Genomic DNA, 21,911 nt, shown 5'->3' with positions numbered 1-21,911 from the left:
GCATGACTATAATTACTTTATGGGATCCAAGATAAATCAAATGAGTTATGCTTCCTCGCAATCATCCTTTTTCACTCTCATGTGCATATCATGCGGGCTATTTCACCGTGTAGCATTTGCTTAGTGGATCTTGATACGTGTCATAAATCCTTTTAACTTCCAACCATTTTGATTACTTGTTCCTCCAGTATTTTTTTTTTCATTTAATTTATAGGAAAATCTGATGTAGAAATAGAGTCATCGCTGATATTTTATAGCTACTTTCTACTTAGAGAGAACGAAGTAATATGGGTAAGATGCATGGCTTTCAAACCACATGACAACACCACCGTCACCCCATATGGGTAGAGTGCATGACTTCATTCAATGGCAAATGTTTGCCAGTGATTTATGTGGGTACTTTCACACATAAAATTGATTTATTTTTTTACATTTATTGTACTTGGAGAACTAAAAAAAAAGGTTATGAGATACTTACGAGTAGGTTATGACTGATTTTGTGGTTTGTGAGTATTTGAGGGTAGAAATAATATGACAGTGCAGGATTGAGTGATGCATTGGTAATACCCATGAGTGCCCTTTAACAAGTAATTTCCGTAATTTGGAATCTTTCTATCATTTTTAGCCTTTATACTTAGCTTTTGGTTACTTTCTAGTCAAAAACTAAAATCATAAAAAAGAAAAGTCATTTTCATCCTTAGCCTTAAATACATTAACATGTACACATATATTTTGTCAATATTTCACCATTTATTTTACTGTATATTTAGTTAAAAAGAACAAACTAGGCTCACATAGTGTTCTGGAAAGAAAAAATATCAATCCAAGAAGTGGTTAATTAGATTTTTTTTCCTTAAATAACATCCTTTTAAATCAATGGTTTCAATAATGAAGCTTTCACAAGAACTTTAGCTAATAGGGTTCATAAACTCACATATGTACTCTTTAAGAAAAGAATGGAGAATTTGATGATGGAGTTTCGACCAAGTGATGGAATAGCCTAGGAAATGCTTGACTTTAAGAAAAGCTTGGTTTATGAGGTTGTGCATTAAAATTAAAAAGCTGTTTTTCGTTTCTTCATATTTCCAGTTCACGACGGACCGAAAGTTATTTATAAATTTTCAAATTGACACATTAGGTCGTCCAAGTTCCATAAAATATTAAAATAAGCCCAACTTGGCAATTTTCACAATCCTATCCATTTCTTGGCTTTTTAGTCAACACACCACCAAAATGTACCATTTAATCTCAACTCAATATAATATATAGAATTTATCTTTATTACATAGAATTTATCTACCATCATAAGCTAGCTCAGGTGGTAAGAGGGTTTTGCACTGTCCACGCGTCAATACCTGCTAAGTGAAAGTTTTGTAATATGGACGAGAACTTATGATGGTAGATAAATTCTATGTAAGAAGAGTTGGCAAGTGTTATGATATCTGGAAGGAATACCGTTGTCACCAAGCTAGCACCATTTAGAAAAAGAAAAAACATAGAATTTATCTTTATTACTAAGTATGGATTAGGTTCATCTCATAAGTGTTTCTTATTGCGAGAAGTACGAGAAATGAATTCGACCAATCACATATTTTTCTTTTACTTTATCATTTATTTTATGGCAATGGTGTTATAGTAAAAGATCATATGTTTTTTCATATTTGGTATGTCATAATTTATGGACAAATTACAATTTTTTTATATTTTTTATTATATAGTTAAATCAACCAATGTTGAAGTCTTGATTTTTTAGTCAAATTCAATGTTGTCGATTAACCCATATTATTTCTTTTATTCTCCTAATTTGAATTTCATATATTTGTCCAGATAATGGTTCCAAAATTCAATAACGCTAATAATTACACAGAGTACTTAAATGAACATACATAGTACATAAATGAACCTACACCTGAATATAAATGCACACACACAATTAGAAATACCACCGACAAAGTATATATACGAATGTACGCAGTACATAAATGAACCTACATACGATAAAAAAATTACACATACACAGTACATATATATACTACACAGTACATAAATGAACCTACAGATGATAAAAATTTATACGTATACAATTTGAAATACCATATACACAGTACATATACGAACTTACACAGTACATAGTACATAAATGAACCTACACACGATAAAGATTAGACATACACAATTAAAATACCACCGACACAGTACATATATGAAACTACATACTATAAAATAAACTTTTTTTTTATTTCATTAAACAACAATATATGGATCCTACTTAAATTTTTATATCACAAACACTATACGTGTATGTATCATATATATATATATATATATATATATATATATATATATATATATCCTACACAAATTTTTATATCACAAACACTGTACGTGTATGCAATATTCATGCTAGTATAAAAAAACACTAAAAAAACAAGAAAAAAGACTATCATAACAATAGATTAAATGAAAGAAAATTAAATAAATCACAAATGAATTGAATTCAATTAATTATCAATCAATGAAAATTAAAGGTTGAAACTTTTAATAAGGAACATTAGGAGTTATACTCTTCTTTATTTTAATTGTGTTAAACAAGTTACCATATTACCCTTTTTAATTAAAATAATCCTTATAATAAATTCTTATTAATTGCAAAAATGCCCCTTTCATTAATGACCATTGATTAGTAACATCAGTGGTTGAAATCGACTTCTCGCTATAATATTACTTCTTGCAAGATCCATCCCCTACTAAGTATTGCTCATTTCTATTTTCTATTAAATATTATACAAAGAAGAAAGTAGGTTACAGGTGTACAAAATTGGTTTTAAACCCAAACCGAACTGGTTTGGTCAACGGCTGGTCAAAACCGGTTTGACTCAAACCGGTTCGGTTTATAAACCGATTTAGACACAAGATAGGTCGACCTGGTCACGTCGGTTCGGTTCGGTTTATAAACCGGTTTAACCGGTTTTAAACCAGTTTTAACCGGTTTTAGCCGGTTTTAAACCGGTTTTTCTTAAACCGGTTCAGTTTTAAAACCTGTTTGGTCGATCTTAAGAGGAACCGGTCATGAAACTGGCGGTTTGGGTTGGTTTGGGAACCGGTTTGGGTGAAACCGGTTTTTTTAACACCTCTAGGTTACAACCAAAGTATATGACATTATGACTTAACCAGGGCCGACATTGGGCCTATACAGCTGCACAGGGCCAATAATAAGCAAGGGTCCAAAACTTTTTTGAACAGTATCCATCACTAGCCCACTAGTCTAGTTAACCCAAATAAAATCTTTGTTAGACCGGCCCAAAGAATTTTGTAACTCGTACAAGTCCCACGAAAGCCATCAAGCTCTCCGAGACGGCCTGGACCTAACACATGGATTTGTAAGTCACGCCATGTATGATTCCTTTATTAAGAAGGCTCTATGGAAATAAGAAAGGACCTCCTCAAGCTTATTTTCTATGCTCTCTCATAGTGTGTATTATCAGGCAATAATAACTTTTTCCATTGTTATATACTTTGATGCTATTATTGTTACTATGAGTAGCCTCTATTTGTGTATGATTTGACATAACAACTCAATTTTTAATTCTCACTCAAGGACTAATTACGTTTTCCTTATTATATAGGGATTCAAGTTGATATTTTTAATACTATCATCTAATACAATAAGGTTACTTGATATTCTACAACACACTGAATTGGGTAGGTGCATGCCTATAATTTTCCTAATTTTTAGAAATTACAATGGATGATGGATTGCTTGAACTTAACAATGTTATCACTCTATGATTTTTTGTGTTGACGCACATAAAGACTACTTATGTTTCAGTCTAGATTTCCTTTTCTTGTGGTCAAACATATTTTTAGATACCTTTCTATTTGATGCTCATTTGTTACTTCTCTTTGTGCTCAAGTTGAAGGCGACTTGATTGATTGTCATGAAGATCATTATATTATATCTTCCTTGTACCCAACATACCAGTTAGGGCTGCAAGAAACAACCACATTGTTGCTATATGGAGCACTAAGGATGTGCACTGTGTACTTACGAGCTCTGCTGATCGATGAGGCCCGCTTTGGATTTTGTCCAAGTATGTAAGTCAGTTTATCACTTCCATGTCCACATGCATTATGGTGCGACACAAATTAAGCCGCATCCCTTACTACAAATTCTGTGTTTCTTTCTTTCAAAAACACCAAGAGATTGATTTGTATTTTATTATTGACACGATCCTAGTTTGATGGTCACATGATCGAACATGGGGTTGATTTTGAATCAGTTTGCTAATCATCAGTCCAGACTTCACATTGATTTAGCAAATTTGCTTATGCTCGTGTTTTAGTGATATTCTTGATTACCTTTTCTCCTCTTGAATGTATTACATCATACTGTTCGATATTACATATCACTCATCAAGTCATCGTGTGCCCATGCTTTACCATATCGCATGTTGACAAGTGGCATGCCAGTTTAGATTTAGTTAAATTATAAGGAAAACTTGTTTATCTCTTAATTCTAGTTTCTATTTCTAGATTTTTAAAATCTCTGTAACTATGTTGGTATCTTTAGAGACCTCTTATTAATATTAATAATTAAACTAAATCAATACTAGTAAATGAAAGATAAAGGATAACAATATATCAACACACAAGCATTATAATATATAGTGGTTTTAGTGACAACCACTCCTTGATTCTTGACTAGTAATTTTCTTTTTCACTTTAAACGTCTCTCTAAGCCGGTAAAGGTCACTTTTACAATGTCTCACTGACCAGATAGTGATTAGTGATCATCATAAACACCTCTCTATAAAAGTAGAAGTGTAACATATATTACCCTTATCGTCGACTTGTTACATATCATCAATACCAGAAGGCAACAAGTAAAGTAGTGCACAAGCTAAGCTTCTCTTGGTCTAGACTTAGGGTCTGTTTGGCATGAGATAATGAAAAGAGCGATGGAATGAAATGATCAAATGAATGGACGAGGTAATAGAATAGATTATTACCATTCCATTAAGATGTTCGGTTACCATATGGTAATGAAATGAATTATTATTTTGTGTTGTTTGGTATGCTAGTAAAAGATGGAATAAAATAAAAATGATAGTGAGTGGTGGTGGTGGTGGGCGGCAAGAAGTAATGGTGGTGGGTGGGTGGTGGACGATGGTGGCGATGGGCGGGAGCCGGGAGAGATGTTTGGTGGCGATGGTTGGATAGGTGGTGGTGGTCATGGCCGGGAGCGATGGTTGGTGGTGGTGGCAGTGGTGGTGGTGGGCGGCATTAGTAGGTGGTGGCAGGTTGATGGTGGTGGTGGTGGGTGGTTAGTGGTGGTGGCGCGGCGTCGGTGGTGGTGGCGGTGACGAGAGGGCAATGGGTGGTGGAAGTGATATAGAGTGGCAGAGGGATGAAATGAGAAAAAAACAAAGGGGATGGATGGAATGAATTTGAGGTTTTTAGAAGGGATGGAATGGACATGGTAATGGGTTATTCCATTCCATTGACCAACTAAACATCTTTTTTTGTCATTCCCCCACAATGGTCCATTACATTCCACCTCTCATTCCTGCATATCAAATACTGTCTTAATCTTACTTAGCTTCAAAAAAATCTTGAGACTAATAATAATGCTTTCTACAAAGTCACTCAAGAGTACTGTTGAAACGAGAGATCCAGAGATACTCGAATTAACGGAATAATCTATTGCACTGATCAGATGGATTAAAGTAGGACCACTCGTGCGTGAAAGAAATATATGAAAAATGTGTAATGAATGCCATCTACTTGTGCTTGATATTTAATATATATAGTCTATAAAAGGTGAACAATAACCACTGCATCAATTACTGTTCATATTCTATTTTGGAGATCAGGACGACCTTTCTTTCCTTAACAGTTGAAATATATCAGGGCCTTGTTTAGGGAAGTCTGCCTTATTGGAAGTGCAAATCGTTAGGATCTCGGGAGGCTGATGTGTGGATGAAATAATGTGCTTTAAGTGTTTAATATTGTGTGTTTTAATTGGATATATCTATTGAACACGAGTACTTTAATTGGTTTTATGTTTGCGGGTGCTTAGAGCTTAAAATAACTAATTTGGAGCTTTAAGGATGGTGAGAAATCAAGTGACAGTAAAAGGAAACAATCGGGGGAGGTCAGTTGTGATTCGTGCACGTTTAAAGTAAACACATGAATATCCGGGGGCTAGAAAATGAGTTACAGGACCCATAATATATGAATTTTTGGTTTCTCAACGAGACGAGTATGAAAATGGAAGAAAATTTTCCGTAATACAGATGCTGGAGGCCGTAAGCTACGGGTGTTCCATAAGCTACGGTTCCCAGGAGCTTACGGCGGGTCTGACGGGAAAAGTCGGTTTGAGTGATTTTCTTCCATATTTAAGCCGAGTAAACCCTAGAATGATTATTCTTGATATCCTATCATCCTTGGGTGATTTGGGGTCCATCATACACCATCCTAACACCCTTGAATCATCACAATCATCCATGTAATCATCCGTTCAACAATCAATGAAGTTATTCAAGATCAAGATGCAAGGCTAAATCCCTCGTGACCATCTTTGGGAGTAGGATTGTGTTTGTAGCTAGACTTTTGGTTTTCTAAGCCTCGGTATTGGATTTGGATTTGACTAGCCATTCGGTAGTTAACTTTTGATGCTTGTTTGTGCATTTAAACGGTTTTTCGTAATTTAATGCTTTGAAGTTTTATCAGTTTATTGATTTGTGGTCATCAACTTTTAGGATTAGGTTCTTAGAGTCATTGACCCATTTATCTTTAACAATTAAGCTGATTCAATTTATCAAACCTTAAAACCGGTCATCATTATGTTATTTTCATCCAAACCAACTGTTCAGATTCAATTATGACAGTAAATAAGGTCAACTATCTAATCTTTTGATTATAGGCGTGATCAAAGGGGTTTTTCGAATAAGTTAATCAATTGGTCTAGTTTGCTTCACAACCTGAAACCTAGAGTTTGATTATTTTTCTCTAATTGTTTCACAATCAAATCAATATTTAATATACTTGGCATCGTCTGTCCACCTAGCATAAATAATTATTATTAAACAATAAACTCGACTGACACTTTCCACTGATTCCCTGTTGATTCGACACCACACTTGCCCTAACTGGTAAATATAATTTTTATAAATGTTTTTTATTGAACTTTCGATATCGATCAGAGTCGCCTCAACAGTGTTATACTGGATATGGTCCTGAGTTTGGAATGTGATCTATAGTCCTATATGGAGCTTTTGCATCTGGCTTTGTATTATCGTGTTGTGATGTATCTGGATCGTTGGTTCCCGCCCGACATCTGTCATTAAGTATATATGTCAGAATCAAATAATTAGATTTCTGATTTTGCATCAGAATCAAATAATTAGATTTCCATATATGTCCTATATGGAGCTTTTGCATCTGGCTTTGTATTATCGTGTTGTGGTGTATCTGGATCGTAGGTTCCCGCCCGACATCCGTCATTAAGTATATATGTCAGAATCAGATAATTAGATTTCTATTAACTCCAAATCAGATGTACAAACTAAGAATTAATCAAATAATGTCATGAACAATCCAACCTAGAACAACGCAAACTAAAAAGTAATTAACAGAAGGTATATTACCAAATCCCATATACCAATTCCATACCCGTGAAAATTTTGAAAGAATTCCTATACTTAGTCCTGGATCCGATTAGTATCTGACCTAGCCCAAGACGATTAGCATCCGACTCTAGTATCTGATTAGTATCCAAATGAGATCGTCGATGTGCTCGCTCTAATATTTTAATCTCGTATTTTTTTAAAGTTAATTAATGGTTGTTCTACCATGAGACCATGGACGACCTTGATAACTCTCTTGTTCATTATTTTTTGCTTATAAATTTAGCAATAGAGGCATATAACATGAGCATATGTGATATGTGCACATCTTAATTATAGTAACATTGCCAATACTTATCATCAAAGCAAATAATTTGTGCCAAACATATATACGCCAACATTGTAATCGTGGGACACACCTTTATATAAGTAACAGCAACTTGTGGCTGAGAGAAAAGAGCGAGAAAATATATACATTCACTTATGATGCATACATACAAACAATATTGATTTTTATATATATAACCTTTGGTGTTGGTGATCACATGAAATTAATGTCATCCAAAAACAAGCCCCAAACAAGTAATGGCCGAATTTGGTAGATGGTAGTTTTTAAATTGGAATAAGTCCAATAGGAACGGGAATTTAGGGTGAGTGGTAAGCACAAAAACCAGTAATGTTTCTGATATTTGTACGGCTTATTAGTTTTCACATATGGGAGTAGTTCACTGCAGTCGTTCAAATGACATGATTTGTTTAAAAAAAAGTTTCGCAAGTATTATGCAAGTTGGAGTTCGTAAGTTCAAATTAACAATGCTAATTGTCTTTTTATTTTTTGATCTGCATTTTAAACTACCTTCAATACCCGAGTGAACCTTCCTAAAATCAATGGCGAAGCTTGGACTAGTTCGTCGAGGGGCCGGACTCAAAATGTATTAAAAAATTCATAAATCGGGGGGGGGGGGGGGGGGGGGTAAATTTACATCACGTAAAAACAAATTCGGCGAATTTAAAACAGGGGGGCCCGGGCCACCCCCGGCCCTCGCTAACCTTTGCCCCTGCCTAAAATGGTATGTCAACTGTCCACCGTCTATACTGATCTATACAGATTTTGGCACTTCATGCTTGACTCACCCAAAAACATCATCAAAGAGGAAGCCCACCATTTGAGAAAACACTCCCTTGAGTCAAGTTTTAAACTTGAGACCATAAGATCTTAATTCTTAGCTATCATCCTCATCCCGTTGGACCAGAAGACCAACTACACTTCTCTTCTGATCGACTTAATTCTCAATTATGTCGCTTAACCTATTATACATCAGTAGCAGATATTTAAACTTTATTCTCGTTTCTAAATCTTGATTTATGCAACTATTCCTAGTTTTTTTAAGAGATATTGAATTTAATAATCTTAACTCTGACTCATTTATGGCGCTAATTCTACGGGAAAAAATGGCAATGCATAGAAATTAGAAAAGCTGATCATGATCACCAATATGATTTGCGTGACATGAGAAGAGTTTATGTTCTGAACAAATGATTATATATATATGATCAGCTTCAATAAAGAAGATGAGATGAATATCAACTAGAACATTGAAGAGAAGAAGATAATGGAGCATACACTAAATTTAATAAGGCAATACAAACCCAAGCTGCATACTTAATTTGATCATTTGATTTAGACTTGAATACACATGACAGAAAAACCTAGATAAGGTGCATGGGTTCATGCAAAACACATAGTACCTCACTGATGCATTAGAGCTGCTAATAATAAATATCTTAAAAAAGAAAGGAATGAAAATCTCTATTATGTAAATATTATAGATTTATTTATGTGGTAGCTAGAGATGCAGAGTGGTATCAACATCATCAGCTTCATTAATATTTTTGGTGAGCCAAGATGGCTTGGTGGCTAACTTTTGAGGACTGCTTTTGATCTCACCCCAGCAAGTGTCATGCTTCATCTTCTTCTTCATGTGTGGACTTTGCCACAGGGAGAGGGAGAGTGAGAGAGAGAGTAGGTCATGAGAATCTTGCAAGTAGTGTTTCGGAGTAGGGAAGCGATATCCGAATGGAAAACCGAATGATCGAAAGAATGAGGGGAGTGGGAGTGATGATTATTGTATGATATCAACTTCAGAAGCTCTCTTTCTTCTCTCATCTCTTTGACCTTCTCCAATTGTCTAAACCTCTCTTGTAACATGACAATAGATGAACAAATCATCTTTTCCCCGACCATTAATTATTTTTGACTAGAGGTAGCTAGACAACAGAGGAAGTGGGAAGTTATGTGAATAAAACCAAGTATCTCAGTGGGGAGCATGAAAGTTGATACTAGTTTAAGTTGCTTCTCTTTATATAGAGTGGCAGGGATTTTTTATAAGGCTTTACTTCTTCAAATTAATAATATTTTTTTTAGTTTTATTTACATGTATACAAAGTGCGTACTAGCTAGGTGGTGTTTGGATATATGGGCCTGCAATTAAATATGCACACACCTACATTAGACCATATTCACATTGAAATCCTCACCTTTATCTATAAAATTTAACTAAATAAAGATTTTGTCATAAATTTTGTTTATTTAAAAAAAAATTCACATCCGATTTCCCGTATATATTCATCATCAATTAAATAAAACATGTTTTTAACTTCCAACCATATAAATATAGGATATGTGAATAATGAATCCAAATGTGAAGGTTAATTTACTTTAATTTTTCATATTATTTGAGATATTGGATAAAAGGATATATAAATGAAAATGAATAAAATCGTATATTTTTCTTACATTTGGGTAAGGGGGGAAGAGGATGAGGATGTGTCAATGCTCTTAGTTGGTTCTTTGTAATTTTGAAATAAATAATAATAATAACAACAATAAAAAGCACTCGCTACTTCATATGCATATCCCAAAATCACATAAATAAGCTACGTAGTGCGCAACCTAGCTCGAATTGAAGAGGCGGATGTGTTTTCCTTAAATTACTTGTGTCAAAACTACAAATTAATATATAACCAAGTCTAGAGGGTTTGTATATTTAGTGGTTTATCTATTTAGCTAAACATATTCACATGTCCGTCCTAAAACTGATCCGAAACTGCTTTGACTACCCAAACAGACATGTTTATATTGGGTTAATTAGTGTCTCACACCCCTGATATGTATATGTGTTGTGTGAATGAATAATGCATGTTAGCTATCAAGTGATATTATTCCACTAGGAAACAAGGTTGTAAAATTTGTTAGGCGGTCCTAGACGGTCGACTGGGGAGTCGCGACTACTCGGGAATAGTCGGGGATTACTCGGAAAATACCTACGGAGTACTCGGCCAAGGGAGCAGGGAGTACTCGATCTAGGCGGGGAGTAATCGGGGAGTATTCGGCCGCCTACTCGGGAGTTTTACAACATTGCTTGGGAATGATTGAAGAAGAGAAAGGAGAGGAATTGGCAGCTGAGTCACAAGAATCCAAGTATAAAACAACATAGAGGCCAATCTAGGAGTACTTGTTAGATCCAGTCTAATTAATATAGAAATGTGACAAATGAAGGGTAAAAGGGTGGTTTTGCAGAAACTCCAAAACAAGAGTTTAGAAGATAGCGAATGGAAGGATGTGTTTGGAGGAATATGAATATTAATTTATGCATGCAGGGTGGGTGGGGCTGGGGTCGTGTCCCCTCCCTCAAAAAAGAAACAAAGACCAAAAATTATGAAAGCTTAAAGCACTTCGGCCTTTAGCTTAAGAATGGCGCCCTCTTTTCATGGACATTATCATTTCATTCCTTTCAAAATCCAAAATTATATATACATATATATGTTTCATTTTTTGGCAAAAATATCGGTTGAAAATTGATATAAACAAGGACCGACAATCAAAGTAAATATTTGCTAAAGTTGCAGTAAATATTTGTGGTAAATGCATAAAAAGCCGAAGGGCAATGCCATGTAACTACATGTAAATGATAGTGAGTCTTCTCGGTCTTTCACAGAGTGGCTGAACTTATGCATGTGTGTGTATGAGATCTTCATGTAATTATCATTTGGCGTTAATCCTAAATCCTTCGATCATTTATACATTCATGTAATTGCACTACCGATTATTGAGTGTTTCATCATGTTTGTACATCCATTCATTGATCGTGATGAATCAGACCATGCATTGCATCCGTCTATATTCATTCAAGAGCGATATTCATGTGTTTAGACGATCTAGATCTGAATTCGTTGTTGAAATTCAACATTAAATAATTTGTCAGATAAATATGAATATTTATAAGTGAATTATTTTTAAATGGTCTTAGTATAAATTATTTAATTAAATAAACAAAGTTAGTAAATTTAATAAATTTAGTTGTTAACAAAGAATATGTATGATATTTTAAACATTTTTTGGGCATATATAATGTTTTGCAAGTGTCTTTGTCATATATATATATAAAGTTGGTTCTTTTTAGATGGCGCATGACTTTTGTAAATTTGTGTGATCATTATTTATATATGAATATATGATTATGTGATTATATCATATTTGATTATACATGTATAATTTAGTTTCATCTTTAATATTGTACTAAATTTACACAATAGCAATCAAGTTTCCCAAATATTTTACTAAAGTTACTTAAAACAGTTTTTGTTACTCAAAACTCACTCAATTTCATTATTGGTTTTAATGTTAGTCAATTGTTCAACTTATGTTCAATTTAAAAAAAAACGCATAATAGTAAACAATCAAGATTCATGTATGTTCCATTTATGTCGGTTAATTTTAATAAATTAACATTTGTAAAACAAATTTCTATAACACTCAATAAGTTGAGTGTGACTTTTGATGAGAAGAAGAAGAAGAAGCGTACTTTAGTGGGATGTTTGAAAACTTGGTTACTGGTAGACGAAATTATCATTTATTTTACCACTGTTTCCGATCATGAATGACTTCGAACACCCTTTGTTATAATAATCAGAGGGAATGCTATCATTACTATAAGCATCGTGACGGTTTTTTTATGTCATCATGATGCCAAATATTTAACAAATTACTCAAAAAAATGGATTAATATATATACATTTTTTAATTAACGTGCAAGTCTAGTTCAATAAATGAAATGGCGTGCGATTATATATGTAAAAGGAAAAGAAAAACAAAACTTTTCATGTTTTTTTCATTGAAGTGTTCTTCATAAAAGAAACATTCAAACTACCAAAAAATGCCACTGTTAGTCAGTTACCATCATTACCAACTTCACTATTACACACATCTCCATCACCTCTGTCCAGACTATCATCACCGCGAAGATGTAAGTTTGTGAGTTTTTTGGTTTTTCTTTTAACGGCTAATTTGGATTACTGACGGACTACTAACTCACTCATTTATCTCCATTCCTCGAGTATCGGAGACCGCCCCCATAGGTGAGAAAACTCTCCGACCTAACCTGAAACCCCCTTTTTTATTTTGGTCGCATGTGTGACTTGAAACACCCCCCCCCCCCCCCCCCCGAACACCCTTTTTACATTGAAGTTTTTGGCTTTCTCACTTCAGCCACTTAAGCTAGGGATCATTTTATATGTCTTTTTATTTTTTATTTCTAACCTTATAATAACAAAAATAAATGGAAAAAAATGATCGGTAATAGTTTTTTTTGTAACTTTTTAATGTGTGTGTATATATGATCATGTATATTCTAAGCCTAACTTAGTAGCTTGCATATGTATACATTGGAATAACATCAAGTTGATAAGGGTTTAGGAATTACATAATGTCCACTCTAATAAGTAAATTAAGAAGCCGTATATTTAGCCAAACTATTTCATGGAAAACAAATTTACTAGATATAATTATAATTCACAAAGACAATGACACATGTTTGAAGCATTAAGACCCTCACAATGGAAAGGAAGAGCACAGGCAGACATAAGATGGCATGGAATGAGTAGATTAAGTGGGATTTGGTATACTTGTACCTCTTCAAAGATATGATGTGTTGGTTTCTTTAAGTAGACTTGTTAATCGGGTTTAGCTTTGTCTTGGTGACTAAGAATGTCCTACCTTTGGTTTGTCCTCTTGCTAGGTGTTGGTTTCTAGGTACTATTTCTACATGCTTGAGGATCCTTTTCAAGTCCATTTGCTACTTCTTTTCTTTTTCTACTACAACTAGTATGCACTTTATGTTATCAGTATTAGAAAAAAAAATGAAAGGTTTGTTGAGTCTCTAGTTTGATTAGGAGCTAAGGTTTGCCCTCGTTCCATACTTCCAAGATTGTACTTTACTAGTGGAGCATTATTGATTGACCATTACGTTTATTCATTTTGTTACTTTTGTTTACTGTAATTATAATTCACAAGATTCAAACGATAAGCCCGCCTGCTGTTTTAGTATTATATATATACTATATTTATATAAGAAAAACATGATATCACACACAACATTCTCTGCAATCACTATTCTCAATACCAAAAGCTACATTGGTTCTACAACCAACATTCTCCTTCTGTCTCTCTCATTCATATCCAACTTCTTCTCATTCTCTTTCTCTCACTCTATATATTTTTAATGGGGCATTTGTCTTGGAGTAGTTGGATGGAAATGGCATGCAGGGTTGAAAGCTGCATTTGCTAGTGTTGCCCCTAAGACTCTCTCATCAATTATGTATTTTATCATTAATTTTAGTTTTGGGTAAACTATTTGTTTTAAGAATTTGGAAAAGATGCATGAGGGTGGTTGCATTTCGCATATACACAAGGTCCAATCTACAAGACAACGCGTGCTATCTATTGGGATTCCTTTTCTTGTTAATTTATCTTATCCTCATCATTTACCATCATCCTAAGCCCTATTAATTATTTTGCCACTTTTTTTTTCCATCTAATAATAATTTACCACTTTTTAAATTTAAATATGATCATGCATCATCAAGATGATTTTCCTTTTAAGCCCAATATTAAGATTAATTACAAATATGCTAACTAATTGTAATTAATATTTAATAATACGTTTAAATGTTCCCTACACTACTTCCCCCACACTACATTAGTGGCACCAAACCGTATATTTTTATTGTGTAGGATTACAAAAGTTCCCCATATAGGTTGTCTACACTATATTAGTGGTGTCTACACTATATATTGGTACCCTGTAGGAGTTGCATGTGTTGGATATATTACTTAAAGTTCCCAATATAAATTGCATACACTACATAATTGATGCGTACGCTGTTTATTTTAGGATATTAGGATTATAATACATATATACTAATAGTTTACGATTATGGGTTAAGTTAGAATATAAAGAGATAAAAGAAATGAAAAGTGTGAGAAAGATTTTTGATTAAAAAAAAACCATAAAAAAATTCAAAAAAATCATAACTCAAAAAATTAAAAAAACTAAAATTTTTCTCCCATCATTCCTGTTAAAAAAAACCGTCGAAAAGACACAACGCTGAAAAAAACACGATGACGAAAATAAACAAAAAAATACAATGATAACTAAAAAAGACACAATAGATCGCAAAATATAGCACAATGCTAAACAAAATATAACACAATATTGAGCAATATAACACAATATCAAGAAAAAAAATACACAATGTTAAGGGAAAAAAACGCAACCAATAACACATAATGATCTTTTTTCCTCGGCATTATGTCTTTTTTTTAGAACGAGAAAGACGATGGAAATATTTTTATGTTTTTACCTTTTTCGCTTTTTTATTAAATTTTGAGTTATGATTTTTTTATTAATTTATTTAATTTTTAATAAAAAATTTTCTCATCCTTCTTATTTTCGTCATCCTTGTAAAATAATTTAACACTTAGGATTATATAAGGTGTATTGTATTAAGTATACATATACTGTGTAGGATTTTAGGGGGTTGGAAATCTTATTAGGTTTGATTAAAATGACTATGGAGATCTTTTGCATTTGAAAAAAAAATTGATTAAGAAGCATTTTGGGTTAAGATTAATTAAAAAACAATAAATAAAACAAAAAAACGTATATTATTTGTAAGTTTCCAATAATTAGTACTAGGTCAGTTGTCCGTGTATCACACGGACGGAACACATATGATTACTTATTTGAAGAAGTATAAAATTATAGATTTAGCATATGACTTTACGTAAATCTACTATTATAATATATAAAAATCTATTTGTGCCACTTGGCACTTAATTGCACTATATTTGTGTTATTTGGCAACACATTTTCCAATCATTAAAGCATTTTTTTCTTTATTTAAATAAAAGGATAATCAAATTGGTAAATGGTTTCGTAACCGTCTCTTTCTTTAAATATGTCACCCTTATTATAGTTAATTATTTAGATAATTAATAATAATAACTAATAATAGTGGTATAGCATTGTCGTAATGTTATTGTAATTTATGAGACATCGGAAGTATCTCCACCGAACATGGACATGACTCACATGACTGATTATTATTCTTCCATGAATCATCATCATTATTATTTAAAAAACAAAATTAAAAGACTTAGCTTAAAGAATCAAATATTACTGTAATTTTTATAATTAATCAGTCATATTATATATACAAGTGTACAGTTCAAAACTAACTTGAAGTAGAAAATTGTAAGAATCGCGTAAACATTTATACGTTATGCAATAATAAAAATATAATCACATGTAGTGAAAGAGTATATATGTCTATATTTGTGTCATTTACAAGTTTTTATTTTTAATCATTAAAACTTTACTTCTTTAATAAAAAAAATAATCAAAATTGATAAATAAGATATTCCGTAACCAACCCTTTGTTATAAAAAATATTATATTAATTTCCATATAATTTATAACACACATGCTGACTTTTCATGCCTCCTTAAATCATATTTGACGCGATTGACTTTCTCCCTAAATGATATCAGACACAAAAAACTGCAGTTTGAAATTTTATCTGGAGAATAAAAAACTAATCACATAATCTCAAGATATTTCGTCTATCAAATCTCAGGTTTGTCGATTTATCTGTAAATACTTTCATGATTTCTCCAAAACTCGATAATAAACTCTAAGGTTTAAGATTTGTTTACATGTTTGATTTTGGTTAAATTTATGATAATCTAGGTTAACGTCTTAAATTTTTTACAATACTACTGAATTTGTTAAATAATAGTTTCTAATTTCTATCATCATATATATGCGTTTTTATTGATTATTATGTTACATCTACTCAATGTTTGTTCCCATAGGGTTCCCATGTAATTTTCAAATAGAGGAAAAAGTTGATTAGACTTTACAAACATAATAAATTTGATTTAAATGGTATGCTTATGACTAATTTTAAGAACCGATAATGATTAATTTGTAGAACATGTCTACTTTATTTATATAACTGATGAACTATGTAATAATTTGTCTTTTTATATAGTAAAAGAAACGATGTTACATATCTATATATTATTTCTTATTTGTGTAACTAACTTATCTGCAAAGTTAACTTATATTACTTCTTGTAAAGAGTATATAAGTAAAATAAATAGATGTATACATTTACGGATAATTATATGTATTTCATAGTTAGCATGAGTAATTATTTTGTTAAGATTATATTGGTTTGCCCATTTATCATAATCAAATGATTATCTTTTTGATAATTTCTCATATTTTGTTTGTAAATCAAACATATATAATTTAATGATGCTAGCATAAGCAAATACACCTCTACAGACTTTTTCAATAGGACCAAGTTTCTTCAGGGTTGTGAATTTGCGATGCCTCCCGAAAGACTTTATATGGAAAATGTGTTAATACATATTTTTTTTAATAGTATTTATGAATCAAAATATTTAATTAATATTATTCTTTTCTTATATAATTCAAGTGTTACCAGCTAGGCATGCACAATCATATACAAACAAATTTTTTTTAGATTTATGATAACTTCATTATGATTCTTTTCTTTTTTTTTTCTTCTGTAATTAGTAATTTATTCGATTTTATAAATCTTTATATTCATTTATTAAAATCAAAATATTATCTATCCAACCCGTGTATCACACGGGATACTAACCTAGTATTAAATAAAGAAACATATTAAAACATATAATTATTTTACAAAGTTTTAGAAGTTTGAAATAAGTAAAAAGATAATTATACGTATAAATTTTATTTATAGTAACTTTAAAATGTAATATTGCCATTAATACAAATTAATGAAAGTTTAAGTTTATTTCTAATTTAAATTACTTAATTAAATAATTGTTAAGATTGGTAAGGGGCTATGTGGCATCCTATGTGGCCACGCTAGAATGATGCCATATGTCCAAATAGTTTTACTTTAGTAGTATAGTAAGATTACTTATCAAAAATAAAACATAATCTTTTTTACTAATATAACTTCAACTAGCTTTAGAAACCCATGTATTACACGGTATAAGTTAATGTATAAATTACAATGAATAATTTAATACAAATAAAATAAAAGATAATTAAGTCTTATACAAATAAAATAAAAGATAATTAAGTCTTTTTATATTATGTAAAAAATGCATTACAAATATAGTCGCTTTATATCATCAAATATATTTGAATTTTAAATCAAAAATGGGTTGTTCTACCATCGGTATACAATAATGGAACAATGCCACTGAAAGCAACATTTAAAACAACGAGACCTTTAGATCTGAAAGATGTAATTAAAGTCTTTCAAAAAAATGTTTTTCATTCCTTATCTTAGAGCATTCTCAACCCGTTTCCTAAAATTATGTGAGGAGATTTGCAAATTATATGGTATGGTTATGAGTGGTTGTGAGTAGAGGAGAGAGAAAATTTATATGGGAAAGTTAAATTTAAGGTTTAACTGTAGATACTATATAATTTTTTAATATTTTCATAAAGTAGTTGTGAGTGAAAGAGAGAGAAAGTATGATGATAAAGGTATATAAATTATTATTTAATTAAGCAGGAGAGAGAAAATACAGTGTTTTTTAGTGTAATTATATGATATATATATGAATATAGGGTAGGGAACGGGCTAAGAATGCTCTTAAACCCTAAATACTAAACCCATCATAAACCAAAAGGACACTAGATTTTTCTTTTTGAACAACTTTCATGATGTCCTTATAAACACACTTTAAACATGAAAAGTAAATATGAAAAATGGAAAATTTGTCTATGATTTTTAAGACTTATTAAACATTGAATATTTGTAAAAAGTAAACAAAATTATTATAGTTTTCTTCAATATGAATATGTCTCAAAATTAAATATTAGTGTACTCTTTAAACATAAACTCTTTTATATACATTTTAATTTTAAAGAAAACATCTTTATGACACGTAATTATTACAGATTTTAATATTTTTTTTATATTAAGTATGTTTACAATATAATTTATATCATTAATAATTCAATCAATGGAGATTGACCAATTAATACGGTATGTTGAATTCATAATCAATACTATATTGTAACATCCCGAAATTTTCAAAATAATATTAATTGTATTACTTAATATTAGAGGGAAAGTTTACTCGGGTTATCGGGAAATAAATAAATAGAGTAGGAGTTGGTATGGGTCGGGCTAGTGTTGGGTAATGGATATGGGTTATGGACTTGGGTTATGAAAGTATGAAGGAGAGTCCATGGGCTTAAGCCCATGATCCCTAAATATAAATACCATTAATCACCATTTAATCCTCATTCTCACATATTCCATACACCACCAAAACACACACAACCCAAACCAAGATCCGAAGGCGAAAACCCGAGCTTGTTGGTGCTGGAACGTCGTGACGGACCAAAACAACATCAAGGCTTAACCGGGTTCGTAGTTCGACTCGTTCAAGGTACGTTTATAGTTAGAAATCGTTCGTATAAGCTCGGTTTGATTTGGGAAGTCATAGATCTGTGTTAGTTTGTTATAAACGAACCTAAAACAACAAATATTACTGGAATTGATTAGCGTTTGATAGGTTAATTGTTAACCTAAAAGAACCCGTAACCTATATGCCTAAATCGCACCCTTTAAACATCGATGTTAGGTCGATTTGATGGTTGGGGTTTGTAGGCGCTGGTCAGACGATTACGTGGATACCTAAATCGAGTTATTTGGTTAAGAAACGAAGATGATTAAGGACGAACAGTAGCTGCAGCCGACAACTTCGCCTGCAAGCTAAGTTCGCCTGATGAACTTCGCCTGCAAGCTAAGTTCACATGATGACAACTTCGCCTAAAAACTAAGTTCGCCTGATGACAACTTCGCCTAAAAGCTAAGTTCGCCTAAGGGTTAACTTCGCCTAAAGCTAAGTTCGCCTAAGGGTTAACTTCGCCTAAAGCTAAGTTCGCCTAAGGTTTAACTTCGCCTAAAAGTCGAGTTCGATTAGAAAATAAATTATAAGCGATAAGTAAAAGTAAGCTAATACTAGGCCGCCAGATTAGATCAGGCGAGTATTGATACGTGTAACTTATACAGTCAGCCGAGCTCAGTTAAAGAAGGGATTTACAACTATCGGAGGAAGAGGCAGAGTTCAGGTGAGTTTCTAGCCCCATTTATGTGTTATGTTTTCGGGGCTGTGTGCATACTCGATGTGTTGTTAATACATTTATCCTAAGTGATAAGTGTATGCCATATGTGATATATGTGATGGATATGAATGATTGCTTGTCGGTACGCGAACGATCTTCGGATATTGCGCGTACTGTCAGGTTAAAAATAAAGGTACGAATATTATATATCGAAGATGTATGAACATTACAAATGAATACTTGTCGGGGCGTAAACGATCTTCGGATATTGCACGTATCGACAAGAGGTATGGTTGTTAAATGAATGATGTAAAGAACGCCTAGAGTGTTCTTATGCTATAATGTAATTATTGTATATGTGAAGTATGTGTATACAGGTACACGAATGGTATGTGAGTTCTACGTTCGACATAGTAAGTTAGGATGGCAAATCCCTATAGCTTTTGTCGGACATAGACTCGGCTGGTGATGGCGTAGTTAAGGACTGCGGGTCTTATACGTAATGTAGATGATAGATGTAAACGTAGATAGGGACGGTGGGCCTTATACGTGTTACAGATAATAGACGACAACGTAGTTAAGGACTGCGGACCTTATACGTATTATAGATAGGATGGCATAGGAAAGGACTGTGGACCTTATACGTGCTGTATTTGTATTGTGGTAGCATAGGGGAGGACTGCGGACCTCGTACGTGCTATGGTTTAGGTTGCAACATAGGGAAGGACTGTGGACCTTGTACGTGTTGTGGATGTAGGATGGTATAGGGAAGGACTGCGGACCTTGCACGTACCATGAATGGTGAACATAGGTAAGGACTGCGGACCTTTTACGTGTTCACGACCTTGAGTACAGGTATAGACGGCGGACTATGAACGTACTCTCGGTAGACTGAGGTTAGTGGATATGTATCTTCGGATATGTATGTATGTATATGTATTGTATGGCGTCTGATTAACTAGAACTCACTCAGCGTAGCTGACTTTTAGTATGCACGCAGGTGAGTAGGATGAGGCAGCTCGCTTGAGGAGACACGTGGCACTGAATAAGAGGCTGGCATCGGAAGACTCAAGACGTTTAAGTTTAATGTTTCGTTTATTTTGAAAGACAAAATGATGTTTTAAGACAAGACGTGTTTTGTTATGAAATGTTTCACGAAAGTTTTTATATTCCGCGAAAGTTTTAATGAACTCTGATTTGTAAGAACTGTGTTTATGAGTAAATCCGACGCTAAAGTAAGGCTACCGGGTTCGGGGCCTTACATATATTTAGAGCCAATATATTTTTTTCCATCAATAGAAGAGAAGTAATTTTGACGGAAATTTAATAGTAATAATTAACCTCAGAATGTCATGTGTCAGAATTATTTTCTTTTATTAGTATAGGTAGATCTATCTATATCTATATCTATATCTATATCTATACTCTCTAATAAAAAGCTATAATTTTTACCACTTGTCACTTCCATATTAAACCTCCCCAATTTTAACAAATTTATAATAGTAAAATATTATTTACCATTCTTAAAATTTATGTTTCAAAATTTGTTAATTTAATATTCACTTCCTATTTTTTTTTCAAATATTTGATATGTATAATAATTTTTTACTTTAAAATTGTTTTAAAGACTATTGTACAACGACTGTATATTAATAGTGTTTAATAGGTTTATTGTTTTTTGCATATCGATTATTTATTAAATATTGTATGTTTAAGAACTACCCAAATAGTAGACGGGTCTCAAACTAGTATTTAATAAAAAATAAAATAAATGTGATTGATTGATTAG

This window comes from Bidens hawaiensis, unplaced genomic scaffold (genome assembly GCF_021521415.1).
Source record: "Bidens hawaiensis isolate Kalapana, Puna unplaced genomic scaffold, B.hawaiensis_p1.1 tig00023867_1, whole genome shotgun sequence".
NCBI lineage: Eukaryota > Viridiplantae > Streptophyta > Magnoliopsida > Asterales > Asteraceae > Bidens > Bidens hawaiensis.
The sequence above is the reverse complement of the archived record's forward strand: the minus strand, read 5'-3'. Positions refer to the sequence as shown.